General features: G+C 42.1%; 2 long non-coding RNA genes across 2 annotated transcripts; one reads left to right on the forward strand and one right to left on the reverse strand.

Moving 5' to 3' along the window:
• Positions 1 to 921: 921 nt before the first annotated feature.
• On the forward strand, positions 922 to 1878 carry LOC132473725 (uncharacterized). The gene is made up of 3 exons (XR_009529461.1): positions 922 to 1682; positions 1713 to 1727; positions 1773 to 1878. It is a non-coding gene; the product is annotated as an uncharacterized LOC132473725 (long non-coding RNA).
• A 6502-nt stretch (positions 1879 to 8380) lies between these two features.
• Positions 8381 to 9520, reverse strand: LOC132473722 (uncharacterized). The gene is made up of 3 exons (XR_009529457.1): positions 9366 to 9520; positions 9087 to 9158; positions 8381 to 8787 (listed from the first exon to the last, which is right to left on the reverse strand). It is a non-coding gene; the product is annotated as an uncharacterized LOC132473722 (long non-coding RNA).
• Between the last annotated feature and the right edge of the window lie 1490 nt (positions 9521 to 11010).

Below are 11010 nucleotides of genomic sequence, written 5' to 3' on the forward strand. Positions count from 1 at the left end.
GACCGCGGTCCGCCTATTGCCGACCCCCGCCCTAGAGGAACCGTATGGGGAATCCATCCAAGTTGAAACAACTTGCCCAAAGGTTCAGACTTGATGACAGAAAAATTCTTGAAGGCTATAGGGATTTTAAGGATAACTCAAGCATCATTCCAGAAAACCTTGCACCACTCCTGAATATCGACCATCTCATTCCAGTTAGCACTGCTGAGTGTGAGAGGGGGTTCAGCTTAATGAACATCATAGTGTGCCCCCTGAGATGCAGTCTGCACTTGGTCACAGTGTCGTCCTTGATGTTTATTCAACTGAATGGCCCACCACTCACAAAGTTCAATCCAACACGTATGTGAAGTCCTGGCTGGTGAAGCACAGGTGAGCCATGAACCCCAGAACACGCCCCTGCAAGGCAGGACCTGACGTGGAGGACAAGGAGGCCCTCTGGGCACTACTGCGAAAAGCATGCATACTAATACACACACATACAAACATGCCATAGATAGATAGTTCTTAATCTACACATACTTTTCTTTACTGTTGAAATTGGAATAACTTGAATAAACTACAAACACATTCATTGACTGTCATTGATTGATTTAATATGACTTTAATTGATAACATAATGGAATATAGCCAGGCTAGCCTTAAAGAGTCGCAACACTTTGCGTTGCATTGCGTTGTGTCGAGGTCGGCCTGATCACAAAATTCATAGTTTACCCACCTCTAATTTGACCACTACAGCCCTGGTTACAACTAACATATTATAGATAAATGGTCATACCATGGTTGGCTGTGCAGCATTTGGATGCTCCAATCGGTCCGAGAAGGTTTACCACATGTACGGCTTCCCCAACGACCAAGAGCGCAGGAAAAAATGGATGGCAATGGTCAACCGTCAAAACTTACTGACAGTCAGCAACAGTCAAAAACTATGTAACGTAAGTAATGTTCAGATCACTTGCTAGCATTTCAAAGGGCATAATAATTCTAAGTGTAGAGAATTATGACTTTCCAATGATATTTGAAGTGCAATGGAAACTGATCTTACAAGCCTACCTACAGGTACACTTTGAAAATGACCAATTCAAAGCCACAAAAGTAGATGGGATGTTGAAGTTGAGGCCCGATGCAGTCCCAACAGTTTTCATCCATCGCCCTAAACTGAAGAGGAGGAAACCCCCTTCTGTGAGGGTGCCTCCGGAACCAAGTGCAACGGACCACACATATTGCTCCAAATTAAACTTCGGTATGATCCATGCAGCTAACAATATTCCCCATTTCATGTAATTCAAGGATAGACTACACTCCGAATGAGATTACATAATTCATATTTGTACATTCAGTTTAAAAAACAACCAGAAGGCAGGGATTCTCTGAGGATTTGCATACAATGTAGATAATCGACACATTTCTACCCAATTAACAATTGCCGGTAGATCCATTTATACATTTTATTGGTTTCTGATTGTGGCAGATGATTTAATTCACATTACAGAAATGTTTCGCTTTAATTCATTTTCTTACATTGGAGATGACAGTAGTTGCAAATGCAAAGGCAAAATACATATAACAGCAACATTACCTTGTATTTGAGATTGAGGGAGAAATTGAGGTGGATTTCAAGAGCGTTGAAAAGGACATGACACGAGACAGAGAGGGCAATCAAGAGGCCACATTGCCAGGGGCAGGTGATTCAGGGGCAGGTGATCCAGGGGCAGGTGATCCAGGGGCAGGTGATCCAGTGGCAGGTGATCCAGAGGCAGGTGATCCAGAGGCAGGTGATCCAGGGGCAGGTGATCCAGGGATGTGTGTGCCGAGGGCCAGTCAGTCAGGGGTCAACAGTGAAGGAATAACTTTGCCAGGGCCAGCTGCTCCAGGGACCAGACTGCCAGGGAATGATGGGGCGACTGTGGAGGACCTAATAAGGCAACTAGAAAAGGAAACATTTATTAGAAGGAGAGCAGAGAGGGACTTCCGGGTTAGACGATGTAGTGAACAGACGTGCGAGAAGAGGCTCCCGACTAATTTGCATTAATTACCTTCAATACGGTCCTTTTGTTTCACTTTTTGCCTCACAACGAGCCACTGAATACGCATTGGAAATGGAATAAATAAGATATGCCATCAAAACGCAGCAAACAACAAGGAATTCAAGCTTACATTCTAATTCGCAACCTGAACAGCTAGCCACCATGTCGACGAGCGCAGGCCCCGCTACAGCCAACACTCAATCTGCTATTACCGAAGTTAACGAGCCCGCTACGGTTCAACAACTCTCAGCCATGCTTGAAAACCAACGAGCCAGTATGAAGGAGGATATGGCGAAGCTAATACAAACCACGTCACAGTCATTGAAAGCCTCCGTTGACGCGCTGCGAGGGGATGTGAACTAATTTAATAAACGCCTCACCGAAACCGAAACGAGAGTGGGAGAAAACTTTGAAAGGATCACTTCGACCGAAGCAACGGTAAAATCCCTGGAGTCCCAAAACAAACACCTCCTAGACCGAGTAGAAGACCTGGAGAATAGATCGCGCCGATCTAATCTCCGTATTGTGAATATACCGGAGGGCAGCGAGACTGGCAAGGAGCCGAAGCAGTTCATAGCCGACTTTCTGATGGAGGCTCTCGGGGAGGTATTCACGTCACCCCCGCCCATCGACCGTGCGCACCGCACCGGCCCGCTACCGGAACGAGGATCCCCAAAGCCGAGGCCTTTCATTGTGTGCTTCCAGAACTTCTCTGACAAGGAAAAAACATTAAGGTGGGCAATGAAACACGAACTGAAACACCGCAATGTGACGGTGAGAGTGTACCAAGACATGAGTGCTAACCTGGCCAAAAAGAGAGCTACCTTTAATGGCATAAAGCAGGATCTGTACAAAAAAGGCATCCGCTTCGGACTGTTATACCCGGCACGTCTGCGCGTCACCTTCGATGGAGAATCATTCTACTTCGACACCCCTGAAGAAGCGAGGGCCTTCTACGAGCGGCGCGTTGCAGGCTAATTTGGATAAGACAATGTAAGAGCTGAACTGTGTGAGCAGGTGTGCAGAAATGCGCACACACTTATCATGCCCCGATGCAGATATTGTAATGGTAACTGCTATTCACACTAATTGTTAATGAGGCGACTACTCATTTGTGGCTCAAATGTAAATTTTATGCAGTTGGTTTGTACTTGTTGTGGGAAATTATACACTAAATTTAATATAGGATTTGAATAAGTTGGGTGTTTTCTCTCCAAGTAGGAGAAATATAGGAAATGTCTCTCGGGGGACAAGATAAGGGAATCCTGCGGCTAGCCCCTGTTAGGGAGACCAGCATAGGAATGGAACGTGTTCAAGTTGTTCCTTTTTGTTTAGTTTTTGTTCTCTTTTGTTTTTTTGGGGTTTTTTCTCAGGGTGTTCAGAGTTTTTTGGGATACACACTACCTCTACCTTTCACAAATGGAATATAATAAAAAACCCAGAGTAAAGTCATGTTAAGTGGAGTAACAACAGGAGGAGACACTGCCAGATTTGTCAGTTGGAATGTTAAGGGGCTAAATGGCCCTGTTAAAAGAGCTCGAATTTTTGCTCACCTTAAAAAACTCAAATCTGAAATAATTTTTTTACAGGAGACACATGGGTCGGTCAAATATTCCACTCCAATTTCAGTAGCAAATCAAGGGGAGTGGCAATTCTTTTTCATAAAAAAGTTCAGTTTACCGCGGCAGATTGTTATTTCTGATCCGAATGGCCGCTACATTATAGTCTCTGGATCACTTTTTCATACACCAGTGATTCTAGTTAATGTATATGCACCCAATTGGGATGATGAAGATTTTATAAAGAAAATTATATCCAATATTCCTTCTCTAAATTCTTGTCACTTGATATTTGGAGGTGATTTAAATTGTCTAATAAACCCCAATCTAGATAGATCCAACCCTGCTTCAATACCTCCGTTAAAAATGGCTAGGGCCTTATCAGCCTTTATGGATCAGGTTGGATGCATTGATCCCTGGAGGTTCCAGAACCCCAACAAGAAAACGTTTTCTTTCTATTCACATGTACACCATTCATACTCCCGTATAGATACTTTTTTTATAGATACAACTCTTCTCCCGTCAGTGGCCAATACAGAATATTCTGCAATTGTGGAATCTAACCATGCGCCATTAATCCTAGATCTGTCATTTAATCTCTTGCAGAAACCCCGCCCTCTTTGGAGGCTCAACTCTCTCCTGCTAGGTGATAAAAGCTTTTGTGATTTAATAAATAAGGTTATTGATGAGTTTCTCATAAACAACCAGAAAGACAATGTAAGCCCTTCTCTTCTCTGGGAGACTCTCAAAGCTGTCATCAGGGGAGAAATTATAGCTTTTTCTTCCTTACAAAATAAGATACGCAGAGAGAAACAAGACAAACTTTTAAAATCAATAAGAGAGTTAGACTCACAAAATTCAATGACACCATCACCAGACCTTTCCAAGCGGAGATTGAATTTACAGAAGGAATATGACTTATTGTCAACCGGTAAAGTGGAGAGGCAACTTCTGCGGGCACGTGGACTCAATTATGAAAGTGGTGAGAAGGCGGGAAGATTACTGGCACACCAGCTTAAAGTTAAGGCCAATTCACAGCATATATCCCAAATTAAAAATAGTTTAAATCAATTAACAATAATCCCATCTGAAATTAATAATGTTTTTAAAGAATTCTACTCTACTTTATATCAATCTGAGAGTCCACCTAATGATACAGATATGGAAATGTTCTTTGAGGGTATCATTTTTCCTAAAATTGGAAATGATCAAACCGGGAATCTAGAACAGCCATGGAACATAAGTGAAATAACAAAATCAATCAAAGCCATACAAAGTGGGAAGACACCTGGGCCAGATGGTTTTCCAATTGAATTCTTTAAGAAATTTTCAGACAAACTATCACCACTTTTGCTTAACATGTTTAATGAGTCATTGGCCCAAGGAACCCTACCTCAAACCCTTACAATGGCATCAGTTACTCTGCGGTTAAAGCCTGGGAAGGACGCAGATGCATGTGGATCTTATCGACCAATATCTCTTCTAAACGCAGATTATAAAATATTGGCGAAGGCCTTGGCTATGCGGCTGGAAACAGTTATACACCAGATCATCTCCGATGATCAAACTGGTTTTATTAGCAATCGCCACTCATTCAGTAATATCCGCCGCCTGCTAAATGTTATTTATTCACCTGCATCTGAAGAGGTTCCAGAGATGGTTATCTCTGGATGCGGAGAAAGCATTCGATAGGGTGGAATGGCCATATTTGTTTAGGGTCTTGGAGAACTTTGGTTTTGGTCACCAATTTGTGTCATGGGTTAAACTTTTGTATTCTTCTCCCAAAGCCTCAGTCATTACAAATAGATTAAATTCAGAATATTTTAATTTACATAGAGGTACCCGCCAAGGCTGCCCTTTAAGCCCGTTACTTTTTGCTTTGGCGATTGAACCATTGTCAATTGCTCTTAAAACCTCACCAAACATTAGTGGTATTCTTAGATGGGGCACTGAGCATAAAGCTTCTCTTTATGCTGACGATTTATTGGTTTATATTTCTGACCCAGCTAAGTCTGCCCAGGCATTAAAGGGACTCTCACCTTTGTTGCATTTTTACACATTTTTTGGATAAGGTTCAATTGGTATTAATAAGGTAATAACACTCTAATATGCAAGACAGACCCACCAGGAGTGAAAACAAACAATTATTTTACTCTCATAATATTTAGTGAAAACTTCAACCAATAAAATTCTTCGGACCGAATGACCTTATTGGCCGACAGACCTGTCTGTTTGCTGCATGGATATATAAGGTTTTCCGTCTGCTTCTTGTGGCGCATTCGGGCCCGCGTCATCAAGGCGCGTCCTCAACTAGAGGGTTTGTTTTGATTTCACGGCAGACAGTAGCGAGTAGCGACCGTAGCGACTGACGATGGCAGACCAAAGTGGTCCACGGCGTACTGAAACTGCACCATTCAGTCCGATTAGGGGACTCATCTCGGACTCGGACTCAGAGTTACCCTCCTCTGGAGCCTCAGGAAGACCTCCAGACTGTTGGCCACCAACTGCACCATTCAGTCCAATTAGGGGACTCATCTCGGACTCACAGAGTTACCCTCCTCTGGAGCCTCAGGAAGACCTCCAGACTGTTGGCCACCAACTGCACCATTCAGTCCGACAAGGGGACCCGATTCGGCCTCAGAAGCCAAGTGGTCCCGCTCCCCTGGATGATTCTCAGGACCTCCAGACCGTTGGCAACCAACCGCACCACTCAGTCCGATTAGGGGACCCGTTTCGGACTCAGACGCGACGTTGTCCCGCTACTCTGGAGCTCCAAGAAGACCTCCAGACCGTTGGCAACCAACCGCCACACTCAGTCCGATTACGGGACCCATTTCGGACTCAGACGCGACGTTGTCCCGCTACTCTGGAGCTCCAGGAAGACCTCCAGACCGTTGGCAACCAACCGCCACACTCAGTCCGATTACGGGACCCATTTCGGGCTCAGACGCGACGTTGTCCCGCTAATCTGGAGCTCCAGGAAGACTTCCAGACCGTTGGCAAACAACCGCACTATTCAGTCCGATTAGGGGACCCATTTCGGCCTCAGACGCTACGTTGTCCCGCTACTCTGTTTGTAATGCTCATACACCTTTCTTATACTCAGTGGGACCACTGTCCTTCAACATGGGGCCTCAAAACGGTATCACACGAAGCCCATAAAATTACAGTGAGCCACCTGCTAAATTTCTTGTTTACTAGACCCCTGGTAGATATTATGACCCCTGGGAGTCTAAACATAACCCATGGGAGTCTAAACATAACCCATGGGAGTCTAGAACTTTTGTACTGTAGCGACCCTGGGACAGTTAAATAGTTTGTGTGTTATGTGTTACATTATATTTCGTTGTCCGTTATGCCAGTTGTTCTATGTGCATGTATTGTAATGTTCTTCTTGTCAATCAGCGTGGGGGCGAATCATTAGGTCAGCTGGGGGAGGGCCTTGGAAGAACAGGAGGGTGGGGGCCTGCACGCGAGTGAGACCGTGTTGGGGGTTGCCGGGGTAACCGGGGTTTGTTTTGTGTCGGTTTTCTGCCGTTGGTTACAATGTTACGGGTTTCAGTGACCTGGTTTTGGTTCATTAAAACTACCTTCAACTACTAATGACTCGACATCATTATGTCACCGGCGAGGTCGTTACAGTACTAAAATAACGCTTAGTTTTGTACTCTTAGGGGGTGGGGCATTGGAGGAAGGCGGGATGATTTGAATGTGCTGTAATTCTCAAATGCAACAAAGGTGAGAGTCCCTTTAATAGAAATTCTTAGACAATTTGGGCCATTTTCCGGATATAAATTGAATTTTGCAAAAAGTGAATGTTTCCCTGTAAACAATTTGGCTACTGAAACCCCAGAAATGCAACTACCATTTCATAAATGTAATTCTGAATTTAAATACCTGGGTATTTATATCACTCGGAAATATGAACATTTGTATGATAGGAATTTTTCTCCATTATTGATTAAGATTAAGGAAGACTTTGACAGATGGAAAACGATATATTTCTCACTAGCAGGCAGGGTTAACGCTATTAAGATGAACATTCTACCACGCTTTTTGTATTTGTTCCAATGTCTGCCACTCTTCTTGCCTAAACTCTTTTTTACTACTTTAGATAAGCTCATTACAGGCTTTTTGTGGGGCAATAAACTACAGAGGATAAATAAAGTGATGTTGCAAAGACATCGCACTCAAGGATACACTTTACTCTCTTCCCAATTTTTGATTTTACTACTGGGCTGCAAATATACAGAAAATAATGTACTGGATTAAATTCCCTCAAATTAACTGGTGTCTAATTGAAGCTAATTCGTGCCCCTCTTGCTCCCTTGTATCGTTGGCAGTGGCGGAGCCAGGAAATTTCCATTGGGGTGGCCAGGATGGGGCCAGTGATAATTTTTGGGTGGCAAGCATGTGTCTCACCAGGAGATGCAGAGCTATTTAAGACACATACAGCAAACATCTCAACATTATTCGGAATTCAGATGAAGGTGCAATAGAAAAGTATTCAATATATTTAAATTGTTCTTATACCTAAAGGCAAAGTAACAAAGAAGCTAAAACTTAAAAAATAATATACACTTATTCTGTATTCATACTTGTTTTTAAACTGTGTTGATTTACCGATTGCTATTTGTGTTTTTATTTGAATTGTACGACTGAGTAGAACAATGGTTGTACAGATATGCATTGACAGCAAGGTATTCTATTTTATAGTAGAGATGTCCCCAGTTTATGGCGACAAGCCAAGTCAATTCTCTCAGTGTATCATCAGGAATACAAAACAAGGATACAAAATTAGAAGTGCAATGTTTTTTTAATCAAGTCTGATCACAATACGGATTTATCTTTAAATAACAAAAAGTATAAAATACTGAGCTAATGCATAGAAATATGAAAATAAATAAAATAACATCCTGAATACAATTAGCTGAATTCCAACAAATGTAAATATGACAAGCATTAACAGCCTGTTTAAATAAGCAGTGTCAATTTTTCTTCAATTCGATCCATAAACATCTATCAAACACATAATAACAAACATCATATTCACAATGGGTATTAGGCGGACTCTGCAAGATTAGTTTCAAGTTTGAGCCACATTTACACATATCAGACAGAGAATCCAAACAGTGACATATCATTAAAACTGAACACTTCAATGACTGTCCTTAAAGATCTATCGGTTCTTGATTTGGAAATGTCTGTTTGAAAATGGAAAAAAAGGCATATTCAATTATTAAATTACAGCAGAGATTAATAACAATCAAGATAAACTCATACATTGGAGGGTACTATCCCATGTTACATCTAATGGATTATTTGAACACTATAATCTTCTTAAAACGTTATAGATTTGAGGCCATTCATCCAACTCTACTCCAGTTGAGGACGGTGACTGGTATGACTCATACCTGTTTATGAATTATCAGGCCACTGTATCAGATTGGGCAAAACTGAAGTGGAATTAAAGTGTCCAGTATGTGTGAAAGAGTGAGTATACCTGGAGGTACCTTGGGCCGCCACTCGTTGTTGGAGGCTCCTCTCTCTCGCTGTCTGAATCTTCTGTGGGAATCTAAATATATATATTAAAAACATTAATAGGTGTTTAAAGTATTTTCCACAAGGTGTAATGATCCACTATCCAAGTTACACTATCCACAGATACAAAAGATACAATTCATTTTCTACAGCATTAAACATATACAATATAAACTTGTGGACAATATCGATGAAAAGTTAGCAGAAGAGTACAACATTCAATGTAAGATTGACAATTTACCTGGGGATCCACTGGGGCCACTCCTCAGGGAGGACTCTTCTGTCCTGCTCTCGATCAATCTTTCAGAAACATCAAAAATAATTACAATAAGGTGTACAGGTAATTTTCCTAAAGGTTTTATAATGCATGCTATATAGTGTTTAACAAACACACTATAAGCTAAAGCATAATATGAGTGAAAGTGTCTCTGGGTAGCAAATACAAATATGCCATACTTTAATGTACTGAAAAAACGAACTGATATGTTTTACAATGCACTTTCAACCTGACCTGTATATGAATAGACAAACTTTAAGCCAATTGTAAATAAGATAACCTCATACCAAGCTGTATTATATGTGAGTCTCTATACTGTATACCTGGAGGTCCATTTAAGTTGCTGCTCTCTGGGGGCTCCTCATCCTCGCTCTCTGCCTGTTTTTTCTCCATCTCACCCTCATTCTTTGCCTTAGCTGACTTCTTTCCACTTGCCCTGAAGAAGGACGCTATGTCTGCCTTCTTCCTCTTCATTATTTTTCCCTCTTTAATGACACTTATCCAAAATGCAGCATAAATACTGTATATACCTGACACAATCATAACACGTTCTGGCAACAATAGCAGTTAACAGCAAATAACTAGATCGAAAGTCGATCCGAAGTTGCAAAAACAAATACGTGTAGAGACTAGAGAGAGATTATATTAAAACACTGTACACAATCTCGCAACGTAGTTATCAAATACAGCATAGCATAGCAATTTTAACAGTTTACTATGTTCTCCTCCGATCTACCTTGCTTCTAAACTTCGCAAAATAGATAGTCATGGGTGGGATAGTCAGTTATTAGAAGACAAAAACAACATCCATTATGATATCATACCTTCCTGTTTTGGGTTTCTTCACTTAGCCGCAGGTGCCGGTCGAAGCGTCAGGTGGTAACAGGCATTCAGGGCATGCTTGAGCCGTTTAATTCAAATACAGGACGTGTGCGCGCTGCGCGCGGCTAAAGGGTCCGTCAGTGTACAAGCGGTGCGAGAAAGGTTCCGCATTTTTCCACAGCCGTCAAAACTTTTGACCGCTGTGATCCGGTGCTTGGGGTGGCCAATGGGGTGGCCGAGATTCTACGGGGGGTGGCCGTGGCCACCCCCGGCCACCCCCTGGCTCCGCCACTGATCGTTGGTGACCTCTAGTCTCCCCCTTTCCCCAAGACAATACTCATCCAGCCCTATAGTAATTACAACATTGAAAATCTTATCCCAGTTCCGCAAAAGATTTAACCTCTCAGCTGCGTCTAGTATAACTCCTATTCATAATAGTCACCTCTTTCTTCCCTCTAGACTGGATCATGCATTCAATTTATGGCTTAAAAATGGCATTATTAACATTGGTCAATTATATATAGGGGGGGTTTTTGGAAGCTCCGGAGATGTATTTGTGAAATATAATATCCCTCGAAACCATCTGTTCCGTTATTTCCAGGTACGGCAATTTGCCAAATCTCTAAACCCTAGTTTTCCTTATTTACCCCAGGAATCATTATATGAAACAATCTTGGATTCACCACCAAAGCTTAAAGGTTTTATATCCAGAATATATCAGATTATTAACTCAGCTGCTGAGACTAATATTGTCAAGATTAAGGGAGATTGGGAAAAAGAGTTGGGA

The sequence above is a fragment of the Gadus macrocephalus genome, chromosome 15 (assembly GCF_031168955.1).
Source record: "Gadus macrocephalus chromosome 15, ASM3116895v1".
NCBI classification, from domain to species: domain Eukaryota; kingdom Metazoa; phylum Chordata; class Actinopteri; order Gadiformes; family Gadidae; genus Gadus; species Gadus macrocephalus.